We start from the raw sequence: 18,056 nt of genomic DNA, 5'->3' as shown, positions 1-18,056 counted from the left end.
AAAATCCGAGTGGGTTCAGAAACGTTTGGAGTCACGGGAGCTGGGGTCCCCCCGGGCGGAGGGGGCTGGCAGGGGTGGGGGGGCTGCAAGGTCCCCTCCCCGGGGCTGGGGACACGTAAATCAGAGCCTTCGCCCTTCGCCGTGGCTCTCAGCGGAGGGGTCGGGGGTCAGGAGCTCCCCTCTCCAAATAATCCCGGACAATCAGGAAGTGTTTCTCGTTTGATGAATTAGGTGTATAAAATCCGTGAAGGGCTCACGGATGGACAGACCTTTTCCTTTCTTCATGGGGATAATATTTCATGATTTGGGGAGGAAGAAGCACAAAGGGAGGGGGGGAATAATTAGTAATTTGTGATTAACTCTTTTCACGGGTATTTTGTTTCTTTGTTCTCTAATGCCGCCTGGAGCCATTTAAAAAATGACTTAACGACAACAACCAAACTAATCGCTCTTCGTAACTGATGGCTGTGTCAGAACTTGGAAATCAAACCGAGGGTCTTGGACCAAGTTGCAGGGGATATGCTGAGCGCGGGAGAGGGGGTGGAGAGGAATTCTCTGCCCGGTGTCAGATGAATGGTCAGAAAGGGCCCCGAGATCTGCAGCGATAAAGCAGAAGACAGAAAACCTCCCTGGAAAGCTGGTGGCCGAGGAGTTCAGGTGGTGGGAGGCACGGACAGAGCCCAGGGAGAGGCCCGGTGCTGGCTGTGAGGGGCAGGCTGTTGGCGAGCTCGGGACCCCCAGCCTCGCCGCTCTGCCTGGCGCGCATCAGGCAGCGAGAGCATCACGTTCAGAGCCTTTTGGAGCTATGATTTAGAAAGGCAAATCCATTCTGGCGCCTGATTATGACACTGACATTAAAAGCACCGGGAACCTCTAATCGATGGAGGTTAATTTATTTAGACCGTAAAACAGGAATTAATTTGAAAGGGGCTGCCGTGGAGCACGAGGCTCCAGCCAGCCCTGGCGGGTGGCAGGGACACCTTGGCCGCACTGGAGGTGGACACCACAGCTCTCCTGGATGGAAATCTGTCCGTCTGCCCGACCCCGTGCTGCCTGCAGCCTGGGGAGATCTGGTTACGGAAAGGCGAGAAGTCGAGGCTCAGATGAGGGTTATCTCTGATTTGCCCTGCAGTTGAGACCGTCCCTGCTTGGGCATGCTCAGGGACCCAGATTACGCTGGGAACGGAGCCCAGCTTTCTGAAATGTTGCCATTCTTTTTTGCAAACCCTCCTTGTCCTGAGCTCACAGCCTGTGTGGCTTTGTCCTCCAGCACATACCGGTGAGCTCTGTGCCATGCTGGAAAACCCTTGGGTAGATGTGGCCAATGTCCCCCAGGTCTGGAGGTGTCACAGCAGGCAGCTCTGGTCCAGGGCAGCCAGCTTCAGGTCCTGGCTCCTGCCTAGCAGAGTGCTGAGGTGGAAGAGATTGCCTTAGCCCGTCACTTTTGTTTTCCTTAGTTATTGTTTAAAATGCAGAGATTATGAGGTCAAACTTTCCCAGCCAATATTTTTCCTAATGAAAAATGTAGTAGGGTACGAGTCAGTGATCGAACCCATGCGTTGAATGTACCACACTACAGTGATTTCCACAGACAGAACTTCAATAAATCTTGTTTTCAGAGAAATTATATGAGGCTGATGCTCTATTTTTGCCAGTTTAAGATCACTTTTCCCCTCTGCTGTGCTGTGCCCAAGTGGAACTTTCCTCCAGCTGAGCTGAGCCTTTGCTACAGCAACGCGACAGACCCTCACGGCTGCAGCAGGGCAGGGGGATGACGGCAGCCCCCCAAATCCCTTTGGGGTCACCCCACACAGTTGTGGGGTCCCTTTTCCAAAGGTGTCCCTTCATGCCCGCAAACACCCTGGAAATGTTAACCGTGCTGTTGGGTGTTGGGAAGTCCTTGGACATCCTCTTTGCTTCGCAGTTTAGGAGGTTCCTCCAGTTTCCTATCCCGGCTTGCTGATGCTCCCCGGGTGCAGAGCCTGCTCCCCGTATTGACTGCCCCAGCCACTTGGTGGATGCTGCGACAGCCCGCGTGTGATACAGCCCGTCCCTGGGATCGATACGACATTTCCATTCGTCATTAAATATGTCGTCCTTACTTTGTGCTGCATAAATCAACCTTTCAGACACGGCTCCTTGCGTGAAGAGCTGCTCTCGGAGACCACTGACCGAAGCAGGGGGCTTTTCTTGCTGCCTTCAGGGAGTGCTTTGTGCTCGCCCCAGGGCTTAGGAAGGTACAAAGATCACTGTGTCCAGTCTGTGATGGGCTTGGTAGCCAAAACCAGGCTGTTTGAAGCCAAACCGGGCTGGCAGGAGCAAGACTGGCTGCAGATACACCCTCCTGGGGCCCCTCTGTGCCCCAAAGCACTGTCGGTCCATGGGGCTCTGGGTGCAGCAGAAAGCGGGCACCGGTGGTGCTGGGGCGAGCTGCCCCATCCTCCAGGGACAGAGCAGGAGCTGCGGTGGTGGCTGCCTCCCCAGGTAAGCCCAGCTCGTGCTGGGAGCGTGGCCTCACCTCCCCATTAGCCGTGACCCAGCTCTTTGCTCCTGTGCTTCTCCCCCAAAACGCCGATGCCCAGCCCCAGGCCTGCCCACGCTGCAGTGATTCCTGTGGCTGTAGGTGAGCGTGGGACTGGGTTTGCTTCACAGCGACGGTGGATGCGTAGTGTCCGCAGGATGCCCTGGTGGAAAGGAGCATTCGGTCTCCCTGCAGCCAGCCACAGCCCTTGGCAGTGGTGTTTCCAGGGGGGAGCTCTGGCTGCCTCCCCCCAGCAGCACCCTCCGATCTCCCCCCGAAGCGCGGGCACTGACCCGTGCCCTCCCCGCGCCGCGGCTTTTTGTCAGCCGGCTCCCTCGTCCCTGCTGCACACACACATTCACACACACAAACGTATTTCAGCACTGTCTGCAAAGCAGTTTGAGAATCGATATTGCAATTGTGTTGTGAGTGAATTAGTTATAGATCAGCTCGGGGTAGGATTAGCTTATAGCTCAGCAGGCTGGCAGGCTGCAGGGAGGGCGTGCAGGCAGCTTATCCCTGGGTTTTGCAGCGCTTGGAGCAGCAGGGCAAGGCTGCGGGAGTAGCTGGGATAAGGCTGCACCCCGATCCTGAGCCTGCAGATGCTGGGTTAAAACCCACAGGCTGGTTCTGAGCCTGGCCTGTTGCTGGCATCCTCCCTGCAAACTCTCACACTCTTTGAACTGCAAAAAACACTTAAAAAAAACCCAAACAAACACAGTCCTCCCAGAATCCCTTTTATCTTTTCTAAGAGATTGAAATGAACTTCTCTTTTCTAGTTGCCATTTGCAACCGGGACGTGACCATTCCAGTGGTCTCATGCGGAAGCAACATCCCCCCCTGGGGGTGGGGAAACTGAGGCACGGAGAAGCGAGCTGGCCGGGGCAGCGCACCCACCTGGGCCCTCAGCAGCAGCCCATACACGGCCAGACCCGTGCCCTGTTTCTGCTGGCGCCCACTTCGCACGGTCCCCTCGAGTCCCCTGTCACTGCGCCAGGATATTCCGGCTTCTAAAATTAGCCCCGTGCTTGGACCCGCGCGCAGGGGGTTTCCCTTTAAACGAGCCCGCCTCTGCTTCGACGAAGCAGGCCATGAAAACAACTTGCTGCTAAAATAAGCCTCCCCTCTAGCTCCCGCTTTAAACCCGAACAGCTCTGCATGGTGGAGCAGGGCCGGGAGGCAGCTGCCAGAGCTCCCCTCGCTTATGGCACCCCAGATGGGGCGAGGGCGCCTGCTTTCGGGGTGCGTGGTGCTTGCTGGAGGGGAGAGAGGGTCCTGCTGCCTGTCCCCTTCCAAAAGCGTGTGCGGCAGCAGGACGTGGCCGTGTGATGGGATAAACTGTGGGCAGACCCCTGAGGAATGCCATATGGGTACATTTATACATGCGCACACATAGGAATAATGTTTTACAGATTTAGACGTGTGCTTAAAAGCATGTATCTGTGCGTATAAACACCTCCCCTTCACACGCATGCACAAACGCGCAAGATTTCCTCCAAGACACTCCATTAAAGGCCATTTTGTCCCCATCTTTCACTGTATATTATATTTTATCCACAAATCACATCTACTAAATGACTTTAAAGGTTTTTCAGTCTGTTTTTTTTTGCATTCCCCAGATGTCAGGGGATGTCAGCGCGATGGCTGCATTACTCTGAATACTCTGGGTATGTCTCCAGAGTGCCCGGGAAGGGGATTTCTCTCTCTGTCTCCTGTTGTATTCCTGACAGCAAAGTAATTTGCTTGTATAGATTCTGGCAACAAGCACAACGAAAACTCCGGCTGCTCGACATTGTTGCATTTTTAACTCGAGGCTGAACAATTTCAGCCTGGAGACCTCCAGGATTTGATTCCTGTGCCAGGATTGCTCGCTGCTGGGATTTGCTCTGCAGCGGCAGCGCTGGGTGATGCTCTGCAGATGGATGTGGTGGCACCTTCCCTGGCACAAGGACACGTAAAGGGGGTCCCGCCACGGGCTGAGCCCCAGGCTTAGGATTTAGGGCAGAGCCGGGCTCTCTCTGTGCCGTGGCCTCTTGCTGCAGGAGACCACACTGTGAGTGTAGCGGCACAGCGCATCCCATGTGGGGCCACTGCAGCTCCTCCTACAAGGACAAGTCCTGCAGTGGCTGAAAGTCCAGAGGTATCTCACGAACATGCAAAAGGAAGAGGGGACCTGTGCCTAAATGTGCTTGCAAGGAGAGCAAGTGTGTGGTGTCCAACCAACTGCTCTGGAGACGCTGTAAACCAAACCAAAATCCATCTTGCTCCATGCTTGTCTTGGATCTGCAGCACAAAGAGGGCAAAGAGGGGCCTGAGCCTGGGGCAAGAGTTTTCAGGGGCAGACGTGTGAGGGGAGCCCAGTTTGGGGCTGGGAGCAGCCCTGGGTGCAGCACCCTGAGGTGCACCCCATCACCCATCTCCTGCAGCAGCTGCTTAACCGCGCACAGCAACCCTGCGCAGCAGTTTCAGCAAGAGAGCGAAGAAGCCTGTATCCAATTGAAACCACAGGGGGTATTTAGGGAGGCAGAAGGTAATTTCCCGAGCTGGAATATGGCCAGGATACAAGGACTAATATCCTGGCTCTTGGGGAAACAGTCATGGGATCTTTGCTCGCTGCGAGTCATCTTGATCTCTGTTTTAAGTCGGATCTGGAAAAAAAGGAAAGGAGACAAAGGGAATAACCCTTCCAAGAAGCCAGGGCTGCAGGGCGCAACTCAAAGCTGCTCTCACCACAGGGAAGAGCTCCTGGATGCGAAGCCGCTGGGCAGCCTGGGCACAAAGGTCTGGCAGCTGCCATGGCCCCTTGCATGTGCGCTCTGTGCCCGGGGCTCCCCCGCGCACCCTGACAGGGCCAAGAACTGCCCTGGCTCCCTGGAGAGAAGCAGGGTGACAGCACCCATCAGCAGGCTCATGTAGGTTATTGCCGTCACACGGACCCTGTGCTGGTGTTTCCCTCTGCTGGGAGGTGCTCAGAAGGGTGCACAGCAAAATGGGTTTGGGGGACGGAGGGCTGTGCCATCTCCTCCTGGGAATGACTCTCCATGGGCAGGGGTGGCAGGGTGACACCTCCAGCTTAGGCTAGCCTGGGACATGTGCCTGCTCCAGGAGCACATGGCAGCCTTGTGCAGCAAGGCCTTTGTTTGCCCCTTCACTTCCCAGCACTGCTGGGCCGAGGGCTGACCCTTGGAGGCACAGTGACCCCACAGAGGGAGGTGGCTCGGCTCTGGATAATCTGCTCTGCGATGCAAATACCCTGGATTAGTTGGCTGGGGAGATGTAAGCTGGTGACTGGGGCAAGGGGCTGGGGCGCTGCCCGCACCAGCACGAAGCACTCTTTCCTCCCTGCCGGCACACACCTCCTCGTCCCCATTGTCACCTGCGGAGAAGGCCAGGAAACGCCGACCCCTGTTCCCTGCTGCCATCGGGAATGGATCCTACCCCCTGCAATGAAGCTGGCAGGAAGAAAAAGCATGTCTCAGCCTGTGGCCCCAGCTTTCCTGTCGGTGCTTTGCTGAAATGCTTTGCTCAGCCAGGGCAAGGCAAGCGCAGCCTGTGCTCGTGCTGAGCCCCCAGCCGTGCCAGGCTGTTGGCAGAGAGCTGGGTTTGCGCTGCTGGGGCAGAGCACCAGCTCCCCTCCTGCAGGAAGGAGGGGAAAAGGTTTGCTTTAAAATTCAAAATGCTTGGAAATAGCACTGGAAACCCCTCGGTTATGAAATATTGCTCTTCCTAGCATGGCTAGAAAACCTTGAGTGCAATCCATAGGATAGCATCTCTTTAATCAGTGTCTGCAGAGGGTTAACAGCTAATGCTCCCCTCACCTTCACAACTGATCCTTTTGGGCTGTTTTTCCTTATGGCTCAGCTCCCTGAGATCTGCCCGCTGCCTGGCAGTGGCTCTCCGCATCGTCCCCGTGTCCGTTGGTGAGGCAGAGCAGGGATAACAAGCAGCAGCCCGTCTCACTGCCCCATGCCTCAGGGCTGAGAGCTGTATTCTGACAGCTGCATTTTGTCTCCTGCTTTCTGAGCAATGTGTCTTCAGTAAGTCAGGAGAAGAAAGTATCCTCGGGTGTGATTGAAGACCCAGGGCAGGCAGACCCATCTTGCAGACCACCTTGAGTGATCTGGCTGCTGGGATCTCTTGTCCTCCTAAATCCTACCAAGAGGGAGCAGGAAGAGTGCCAGCGTTTCGCTACGCTGTGTGGTTTCGCTGCCTCCACCTCAGTCCCTGCCTCCTGGCAGCCAAGAATGAAACCAGCCAAGCCCTAATATTAACAAGCCCTGACCATTGCACTGTGCTTAATTGGGTTTGCATGTGTAGCAAGAAGTTCGGAGTGGGAAAAAGGGTTTGCTCTTGGGAAGTCTTCAGTCTGCTGCTGTGACCCCCCTGACTGTTTCCCTGGGCTTTAAATCCCCTGAGTGTGAGCAGAGCTGAGATGCTCATCCTGCCATGGGCTGTCATGAACAGGCTGGGACCTCGCGCATTTGCATCCCAGCTCTGTGTCCAGCCTCTCAGTCTGATAGTGCACCTATACATGGGGTCCTGGGGCAGGAGAGAGGTCAGGGTCTTGCCCACAGCTAGGGTTGCCTGCCCATCCATCCATGCATCCATCCATGCATCCATCCATCCGTCCATCCATCCATCCATCCATCCATCCATCCATCCATCCATCCATCCGTCCATCCGTCCATCCATCCATCCATCCATCCGTCCATCCGTCCATCCATCCATCCATCCATCCACCCACTCCTGAGCTCCCAGAAGAGGCAGGAGCTGAAAGCTGCTCACAGGTAATAGGGGCAGGGTCTCTGGGGTGGTGCTGGCTGCCCTGTACCTGTCTGCAGGGCAGGGGCAGGTTTGAAGGTTGGCACCAGGGCTTGATTTCATGTGGCTGATGTGGTGGTGCCCCTGTGAACATGACTGGAAAGCTGCAGCCATACGAGGCCAGCAGGAAAAATGTATCCCATGGCAGGGGTTTGGAGGAAGCAGGGATATGTTTGAGATTACATATATATATATATATATTTTTTTTTTTTTGCAAAGATCCTGCCAGGGCCTGTGGCACTGATGTAGTGATGTGCCTCTGTGCAGCGATCCTTGAGCCACAGCCTGCCCTTGCTGCACAGAGAAAAACCCTTTATTAATAATGCTCCTGGTGGCAGCCTCTTGCATCCTCATGGCCGCCTCTTGCATCCTCATGGCCGTCTGTGCCACATGTGGCACAGAGCCTGCCCGAGGGACCAGCTCTGTGCTAGGCTCTCTGGCAGAGAAACCAGCTCCACATCTTCCCACCTACCCTTTGGGGAGGAAGGGGAAATGTCTCCCCCTGTCCCAGTGGACATGCAGCTCCACCAGGCTCTGTGGGAGCAGCTCCCGTGTGCAAGAGCAGGACTGGGGCTGCAGCTTGCAACTCTCCGAGGGTCCTGGGTGTTTGCAAAAGCAGCTCTGTCAATCAATAAAGAGCAATCACAATAATGAAGCATCAAGTAGGAAGAAAAGATTTCAAGCTTTACATTGTTGGGGGATTGGGGAGTTCCTTTAAATGAGGCAAGAGAGGCTGGGAATGCAGAGCCTGAAGCAGGGCTGGCAAATCTGTTTCTCTTGCATGGGACGTGGCAGGACCGCAGCCCCTCTGACAAGATCCAATGACAAGGGAAAAGCTGAGAGAGGACCCTGTTTCTGCAGACACAAAGGAGAAGCCGGTGGCGGCGACTTTCTCTCTGAAAAGTCACGTTTGCCAGGAGAGGCTGTGAAATCCAAGCCGTTCCCAAGAGCTCATTCCCTTCCCACCCCCCAGTCTGGGGAAGGGAGTTGTTCTAATTTTGTTTTTATTATCGTTATTCCCTCCTGGGTGAGTGCTGGGAAAGTGGTGGATTTTGCAGCTGCCCGTGAGCCGGTGGGAAGGGGGATGTGTTGGGACACATGCCAGAGCAGGGGCTCCTCTCACCTTCTCCCCAGCTTCCCACGGGAGCGGGCACGACTGAAACCAGAGCATCTCCTGCTGCCTCTCCCCTGCGGCTCAGCCGCCCCTTGCTCCCCATTTGCCCCTCAGTTCGACTGGTGGATGGCCTGGACTGGCTCAGATGGGGGCTGCTGCTGGAGGAGGAGGCATTTGTGGGTGTCCTGAGCTTCCCACCTAGCTGGCCGGGTTTTGGGCTCATCGTGCTTCGTCCTCTACCACCAGCCTGCTGCCCTAAGGACACACTCACACCCCTAAATATTGAGAAGGAGGGAAGTGGCTACAGTTCAGGAAACCCTAAGAAATGGAAAGGACGCGTGTAATAAACCTCCCACTTTAAACATCTTTGAGAGTCTTCCTCTCTCACGGAACACAGCAGTGCCACCAAGCACGCAGGGCTGTGCTGGCAGAGGGATGGGGAAAGCTCTTTATGGCAGCAGGTTCTGAAACACTGATCTGGGAGCCTGCTCAAATCATCCACTCTAACTAGGCCTCCCACAAACTCCAGCAGCCTTTACCTGCAGCCCTGCGGTCTCTGGGCAAAACCCTTTCCTGCCATGGAAGCATCAATTAAAAATAAATAAAAATAATGAATAAAAATCAAACAGATCTCTACCCAGCAGCCAAAATGTCCACTTGCCTCTCCTCCCACCTCTGCCCCTGTGCTCAGGCCGTTTGCTGCAGTGCCATCGAAGGCCTGAGCAGTGCCTGGCACAGCCAGGCCTGGTCCCGATGGCCTTGGCAGCTGCCTGGCTTACACCAGGGCCTAGAGACCACGTATAGAGGGGAAAGTCCCCACATTTATCCCGTGTCCTGATGGAGCTGCTCCTTCAGCAGGCGGCAGCACCTTGGGCTTCAGGGTTGCCAGGCCTGAGGCAGGCTCTTCCCATCAGGAACCGGCTGCAGCTCTCCCTCTGGCATTATTGCTCCTCCCAGGGAGCATTTGCACCTTTCTGCCTTGAGTTTTGGCTCTTTATCAGCAAAAAACAGGGCCTGGAGACAGGGCCAACAGCTCTCCCGTCTTCTGTGGGCTTTGTCCTTGCTGGGGAGATACAGATATGGAGGGAGAGGAGGGGCAGCACGGGCACAGCCATACAGATGCTGTCTGAAAGGCTTCTTGCCTTTCTAGGGGTGGCAGGGAGGATAGCAAATACTCCTAAATTCCTGCTTTCCCAGAATGGAAGGAACATTGACTGCTGCAGGTCACCTTTGTCAGATCGAAGGTGCCAGCTGAGCTCCCAGGATGGGGCCGCAGCCGACCAGCCCTGGTTTCGTGTCAGGTCTCTTTTGAAGCCCAGCAAACAGCCTCCAGCTCAGGCCACGGGAGGCAGGAGGCAGAAGAGAGGACAGATTTATTCCATGAAATTAATGGAGTGACACTGGGTGTTAATAGCCTATTTACCAACATCTCCTCCTCTGTCTTTCACTTAACCGGGGAAAGTGCTTCCTACCCTCAGCCGGGCCCATCGCACTTCTCCCTCTTTGCCTCAGATGCCCCGGGAAAGGCCAAGCTCCTGGGGAGCAGGAGGGGACCCCAGGGCCCCCCCAGAGACCCCCAACCTGGAGCTCTGCAGTCCACGTGCACTCCTCCCGCCTTGTCTCTACAGGCCGGCAGGGATGATGAAGTTGAACAAACCATTTACACGCCAAATGGATTAGCCAAATTGCGTTAAGCCCCCTCAGGGACATCCTTGTTCACAGCCTTCATTTGATTTCTCTTTCAAAAGCCCACCAAGCTGAATGTGATTACGGCCTCTTAATCCTGCCCGCACGTGTCCGCGTGGGGTTAGCGCAGTGTAATAGATGCCCTTTGCAAGTGCATGCTGGTGACCAGTGCCACGTGGCTAAACCCTCAAGTCCAGATGTTCAGCAGATGTAAACCCAAAGCACGGACTCAGAGTGCTACTGCCTGGCTGAAGAGCTGCTCTCACAGCTAAATCACAGAGGGGAGGCCACAGTGTTATCTTCCTATGTCCAGCCTACAGTCAAAAGGGTTTCTTCTGGAGGTCAGGAACTGGTACCCGAGTCCCAGCTCCATCACCTGCCACCCTCATGATCTGCTTCTGTCTGCTCTGCAGCCTTTCAGCCTCTGCTCCTGCCCCAGCCCAGGGGTGCCCTGCTGACGGATGGGTTTGCTTTTAGCAGAATTTTGCTTCCCCCAAGGCAGAAGCTACAACCGAAGTGTCAGTGCAGCCAAACGGCAACGCTGGAAATCCATCGAGCTGCTCAGCGAGTTATTGCAAAGCTGTCCCGCCCTGACCAGCCAGGCATGGGAGATTGTAAAGCACAAGGGAAGAGATTTAAATCGGTTGCCTTTTGTAAATAAGGAGCCAGGCCGATGCTGCCTTCAGGAAGGGTGAGCTGCAGAAGGCAGGGGGATGCAAACCCACCCTTTGGTGCAGCCAGCACCAAAAAAGCAAGCCAGGGCACAGGGCAGCAGGGCTGGCGCTCAGCACGTGCCCTGCCCTTTGCAGCTCTCCCTGCCTTTATGTAAGGAATCACCCAGAAGCATTCACACCTGCACAGAATCGGTCTGTCACGGCAAGATGTGCAAGGTGCTCCATTTACAGACAGAAAGCGGCCTGGGTTCAGTCCTATTATCAGCACAAAGAAATATCAAAGACCTCCTTGTCCAGAGACAAGGGGGATGAAGCCACGGGGGGTCATTTCCATACCTCTTTCAGCCAGCATTCAGCACACAAACTCTCTTTTCTCCGAGTCAGACCGCCTGCCAGGGGAGCAAATCCATCCCCCTGGTATCTCAGGACCATATCACATAATCCCCTTAATAAAGCAATCAAGTTCCAGATTAAAATCAGTTAGATTTCTACCCTGCTGAAAGGTTTTCTTTCCGGAACGACATTGATAGGAGATCTCCTTAAAATGTGATGCTTTTCGCTGGACTGACCAAAAATAAAATAAAATAAATAAAAAACCCACAACACAACAAGTAAACGGTAAAACTGTTATTTCCCCATGGAAACTGTTGGTTTTGCCAGAATGATATTTTCCATTAAAAATGTTTTGCTGGAGAATTCCCAACAAGTCAGGCTGCTGCATCACTGATTTTAATCGAATACAGAAATTCTCGTTTCTTTTTGTCCTTAAACTTATATTCACGAGAAGGGATGACTGCAGAGCCGCTTGCCTCCCTCACCAGCAACGTAATGTCACCCATCAGGTGACAAGTGTGAAGAAAGATAGCTATGGAAACCCGACGTGGCTCTTGCTACAGCCAGCGCTCCCCAGGCAGTGGCATAATCGCTCACGAGGCTGCCTCGGCTCTCAGAGCCCCCTTGATCTCCAGCTGCTTTTTGGAGATGCTCATTTTCCTAAGCATAGCTCTAACAGTGAGGCTGTGCTGAATTTACAGATAATCAGGATCTAATTGGATTAGGAGCTGATAATATCTTTGACCTTTTTTAATGGTTTGTCTGGCCTGTCTTTCTGCAAGGCTGAGACTTAATTTTAAGCAAGAGTTTTTTCCACAAGCGAAGCGTGACCCTGTTAACCTCTGGATTGGAGAGGTGACCTTCCCTCTCCCCAGCCGCCATGGAGCTGCTGGAGACAGCGATGCACAAGCAAGCTTTCATACACGCGTGCACACATCTGTGTGCAAACCTGCTACAGAAGTCAGACCTGGGCTCTGATTTTCGGTTAGAGCTGGGCTGGTGCAGAACCAAACCCACACGCAGGAATGATGAATGAAAGCAGCGTGAAGCTCTTGTGTGAAGCTCTAGACCCATCCCTGCAGCTAAGCACGTGCTTCCACTTGCTCTTACACTGAAAAAACACAGAGAAAAGCAGAGGTTTAAGTTGAGGTTTGAGTCGTTTGAGTCACCCGGAGCTCATGCCCATGACAAATGTACTGTGTGGCAACACAGGGGTCAGATGGGCGTGCCACAATCCAATGGACATCTGCATGAGAGCCACACTTGTGTGAGCACACCCCATGGGCACAACGGGAGGCACACTTTCTTTCTTGTATCCTCTCCGTGCTTCCATACCCTGCCCACGCACAACCTGCCCACACAAACCCCTCCATGCGCTCCACAAAAGCTCCTGGCTGTGGCAAGGCTTTTGGATCAGCCTTCACAGCCCCTTTGCTGGGGACCCACGGGGCTGAATTTTGGGATTTAAGGAGACGCAGGGAGGAGGAGGGGAGGGAAGGCTGCCTGGTGAACAGCAGATGTTGGTGCTCATCGGGTGGAGCTGTTAATTTAACTGGAGTTTATTGAATGGCAATTAGGTGGGGCCTCATTACTGTAGCCAAGTGGCACAAAGATGCACTGTAAAAAAAACAGAGAATGGGGTTGTGCAGAGCACTGCTGTGATGTTTGGGATCTGGAGCTGTACATCCTCTCACTTGCCCAGAGGTCCTTCAGCTGGGTGGTGCTGGGCTTGTCTCAAGGAGAGATGCTGCAGAGGCAGCACGGGGCAGGGAGCGTGTGTGCTCGGGGAGCTGAGGAGGGGAAGGAAGCCAAATTCAGGGAGCGGCAGCTCTAGCACGGTGCAGGCAGCAGCATGGGTAAGGCAGGCACATCTCCAGCCCAGCCAGGGACAGGGATGGAGGCAGAGCAAAGGGGTAGAGAAAGAGTGTGGAGCTTTGTGGAAAACATGGTTGTGTCCCAGGAGGCTGGACATGGCGTGCCTCTGCCCTTTATGCATATCATTACCCCAAAATGAGCAGGGCAGGCTGCAGGCAGGGCAGGTTTCTCCCCTTGTGCTCACCACCCTATGTCCCTGGCCTGAGCATTTGGGATGCCTTGACCAATGCACAGAGAAACCAAGGGAGCTTTACCACGCCTGCACAGCCTGACTTCAGACTCAGGATGCTCAGCGCAAAGGAAGATCCAAGGAGAGGTCAGAGATAGCACAGAGAAGCCCCGAGCACAGCTTGCTCCTACCACAGCAGTACATGCGTGCACACACACAAAGTTCCCCACGCAAATGTACGCACACGCGTTCGCACACTCTTAATGACACCGTCATATTTCATTCCTGTCTTGGGGGAAAAACCAAATGATCCAAGTTCAAACACAAACAAAAAACTTCTGCTAATGAACAAATTGCCGAACTACAGCGCAGCAGGGATTTGGAGGGTTAAAATGTTTGGGATTAATTAACTGATTAATTAAGCCCTCCCATCAACCTCCATCCCCGCAGCCCTGCTATGGCAGGAGGGCTGCACTGGGAGCGCGTGATCCACATCAGCACGGTGCAGGGATGCTGGCGGGAAGGTGCTTGGCAAGGGAATGTCCTATACGTGTTTGGGATCGTGGGGTTTTTGGTGTTCGGAGATGGGTTTTTGAATCTTGCTGCAGGTGGTGGGAAAAATTAAAAGCACTCTGTCTTTAGCTTCTTCTCCCATCATTGCGGACCCACAAAACCAGCAAAAAACTCTCCATGCTGTGGGGTCACCTGCCTGATTTCCGTGCTGGGTTTGGAAGGAGTCTGTCCACCAAATGCACCACTGCTGGAGCTGGTGGTCCTCTGCTTGCTGGGTGCTAGTGAAGTCTTCAAGAGCATGGGGTGACAGTACCTTAGTCTATCTTACAGGCTTTTATTTTCCTGGGTGCAGACACTGAAAGGGAAATGGCAACCAGAGCTCAAACCACTGCCACTCCACAGCTTTGTGCTAAAAATAAGGCACCAGGCTATTGCATCCACCAAATTCTTCTGGTCTATAGAAGCGTGGTGTGGCTATGTGTAGCACTGGCACCTCTGGGATATGTGGTGCTTGCATTAAAGCCCCAGCTCCTGGGTTCTGTGGTTACATGGAGGCTCTGCTTTCAGGGGAAAACAAATGTGTTAATAGCCAAAATGACAGAAAGGAAGATTTAAGATTAGAGTATGAGTGTACCTAAACAGAATGAGTTGACCAATTGTGTGTATGAATTGTGTGTATGAATTTCTTACAGAGGGAAATCTGTTTTTTTCTTCAACATCCAACATCTCCCACAAATGTAGTTATTCCAGCATCAAGACTAGTTCATGGAAAATATTTTCATTGGTGCAGGTTTCTTAATATTCTGATCAGGAGAACCAAAGCAACAGTACAAACCATGCCAGCTCAAAATTCCCAGGCAAAGCAGCAGTCTTCATTTTAAAATGTGACACATCCCAAATCACGCCTCCACTGGCCAAGCAGAGGTTTTTCTTGCTGGTGTTTTCACTTTTTGCATTTTCTGCTTAAGGACTGTATACGAATATCAGATTCTTGGTGCTGGCTGCCTGCAGGGCCCCAGGCTGTCCCGAGTGACCTCTGCGAGGTGCCACGACCGCTCCCCACGGGAACTCTGCCTGCAGTGGCAGGATGCTGCCCTGCGGTAGAAAAACCATTTCCACATCACAAACCCTACAGGCGTCTCTGTTCAAACCAACCCACACTTGCAATGGAGATAAAACCACGGATGGAAGAAACGTGCTGTTCACCAAGGGGTAAGATGGGTGGCACAGGCCCTACAGTCCACCAGGAGATCTCTCCCTAGTGTCACACGTTCACCGTTTGGTTCCTCCTTGGAACTGTGGCAGTCAGCAACCTAGTGAAGGAGTTCTCCCCTTCAGGAGTGGGTACTTGGTCTTGCTAACATATAAATGATTGCTTGAAGTGCATCCGTCCCAAGGATGGATGTCTGGCTTTGGTGACATTGCAATGGGTGTTTTTCCTCGCCTTTGTTTTATTGAAGCAGTACCTAAGCTGGGGCTCTGCAATCACTTAGCAGAGAACAGGAGAGCAGAGCGGGAGATGCTGTCCAAGTGTTCCCTCACCGTGATCACAGTTAGTGGTGCTTCTCTCTGACCTGTCTTAACTTGGGCTTGCGTTATTACGCGCTTGGACTCCCTCTATTCACCGACACCAGGAAGATGCCTCATTTCTGCTGCTCTCAGGCTGGGACCCTCCAGTAGCTGAGCTCCCCTGGGGCACAAGGCAGCTGGTGGGCATATAGGCTCCCTTTGCAGCCCCGAGCTCACTTGGGAGGAGCAGAGACACCTTATCACCGTGCCCGGAGCTGCAGCAGCACCCACAGGCTTGCTCTTTCTGTTCACTCCAGCTGTGCCCCCGAGAGCCCTTGTAGTCCGCATCGGATGATGCCTGATTCTTATTCTTCGTGAGTGTGCTGTGATTGCAGCAGTGCCTGCAGACCCCCGGGAAACGCAGGGCCTGCTGCTGGAGCCGCTGCGTATCTCCAGGGCACCAGGCGGGTCAGGATCTAAGCAGACAAGATGGATGCACAGTGCAGCAGAAAGAAACACAGTGACTCCCATTTCAGAGGCGGGAGAAATGGAGCAGAAAAAAAGATTAAGGCCTGGTCTCCTCCGGAAAGTTTTGCTGACAAAAGTTTGAGCACGTCCATGAACTGGTAAATTCCCTGGGCGTGAGTGAAGCAGGCGGCAGGGTCGGGCCTCCCCCTTTGCAAGGCCTGGCTTCATCATCATGGGGAAATATCTGGGTTCAGCGCACCTCGGGAGGGCAGCGAGCTGTGCAGCTTGCTTTTGGTCCCTGCTCAAGCCATAACTCCTGCTTCTGCACTGCAACAGGGAGGGAAGAGCCGGCTTTGCTGGCACAGGATGGAGGAAGCCTGGTGCCGTGCAGGCAGCAGGGTGAGTGCTGGGTGCTGGGACAGGGTGGTTCTCCTCCCCTGGTGAGCGCAGGGATGCTTGGCCAGCCTGGAGAACACATTTGGGTGCCAGCCCTCTGGCATCTCAGCGTGGGGAGAAGGCACAAAAGGAGGCAGCAGGCTGCAGCCAGCCGTGAGCTGGAGTTGAAAATTCAGCAAGCTGCTGGTTTTGGGTACGGCACGACTTTACATGGGCTCTGGCAGGAGGTCAGAGCAGTCTCCGGAGGATGCTCCAGCGCAAGGAGGTTGCACAACCTCCCTCCCTCCATCCATCCGCAGGGACCATGTGAGCCTTGAGGGAGCAGGGACGGGTGGCAGCAGACAGCCTGGAGTCAGGGCACGCCGCGCGATTTGGGAAGAGGAGAAGGGGAGGAGAGCTCAGCAGCTGATGCAAGAGGATGCTGATGTGAATCAGCGGCAGGATGCTCGGAGCGTGGGGCTGGAGGCGGGGGGGGGGGAGCTGCCAGCGCAGCCCCCCGGCGCTGAGCGCTGACACTTCTTTTTGTTGAGGCTGACAGCGAGCACCTGGTGCACCCACACGCAGAGCCGCCGGCCGCGCAGGCACACACGCACGCGCCCGCGCGCAGCCCTGCAGGTGGGAATCGATGCAAACATATGCTGCCATTAGTGGGAAAATCGCTTCTGCAAACATGAGGGTCTCGCTATTCACGGCCGTCCCCTCTCCCCGCAGGGAGGAAGGGGGTCAAGTGCAGACCTTTTATTTGAAATCCCTCCTTCTCGGAGCCTGAAAGGGATGAGGGGGAGAGAAAGGGGGATGGATTAGGCTGAACGGGGTAGGGAAAATGGCACAACAGCCCAGACTAACCTATGGGAGATGCTCTCCTGACACAAACTGTGCTAAGCCTGCAGTGCTGCCTTCCCTTTTCCCCATTCAAACCCCTCCCTGGTGCCACCAGTGTTGTCTTTTGCCATTACTGACAAATGCAGGAGGAATCTGTGGGGCTCGGGGAATGCTGTGACCAGATGCCACAATGATGGGCACTCACATCAGAGCCAAGGGAGCAAAGTTTTGGGGAAGCTCCCCTTTCATGGTTCAAATATTGCTGATGGCGGCTGCTAACCAGAGCAGTTTTGGCAGTCAGGGTGGGAGATCCCAGCCTCCCCCAAAAGCACGGCGTATTCTTAGGCCAGCCCCGATGAGTGGGGGCTCTGAAGAGCAGGGCTCGCTGCAGACGTTCACACCAGAGCACCCTCCACCTCAGGCAAGCACACGGTGGCTTCTCTGCTGTCCTTCTCCAGGCCACTGCGTGCCTGTTGTTAAACGCCTCGAGGTGCTTCGCCCAGCAGAGTTGCAGTGGGTGGCAGGTTTGGGTTACGAAGCACCAGGGGTCCATCAAACAGCTGGAAGGGCCCCATGTCCACCTGAATGTGAAAGGGGACACAGCCGAGAGGAACCAAACGGAGGACACGCAGAGGAACCAAATGGAGTTTCTGGTCCTCGCAGTCATTTGTCAAAGGCTGTAGAGCAACTCCATGAGATGTCACTACGGTGCCTCGCAGCCCCTTGTCGACCCTGTACAGAAACTGCTTTAAGTCTGTGGGTCTCTTCTACACAATCCCCTCTCTCTTTTGGGCTGTCCCTGGCTGCTGCTGTCATGCAAAAAATCTTCTACAGAGCAGCAGTTTCAGTGCATGCAAAAATGCTTCTTCTTCTTTCTTCTTACTCTACTGATCCTGCCCTTGCTTTAAGGGGGGAAATTTTCCAGGCTCGGCCCTCGTGCCCCTTTCTGCCTCGTCTCAAAGCACCTGGCACTTTACAGCATCTCCATTTTGCTTCCTTGCGATGTCCCAGCCCAAGCACGTGCGCTGAATTCCCCAGCATCTGGCTTTCCCTGATATCTATCTGTTGGAAACTGAATGCATCTCTGATTTGGGAAATCAATCACACTTAATTGAAGGGTGATTGTTTTCACATACGAGACTGCCACATCACTTT

Source organism: Anser anser (assembly GCF_964211835.1).
Source record: "Anser anser genome assembly, chromosome: 7".
NCBI lineage: Eukaryota > Metazoa > Chordata > Aves > Anseriformes > Anatidae > Anser > Anser anser.
The sequence above is the reverse complement of the archived record's forward strand: the minus strand, read 5'-3'. Positions refer to the sequence as shown.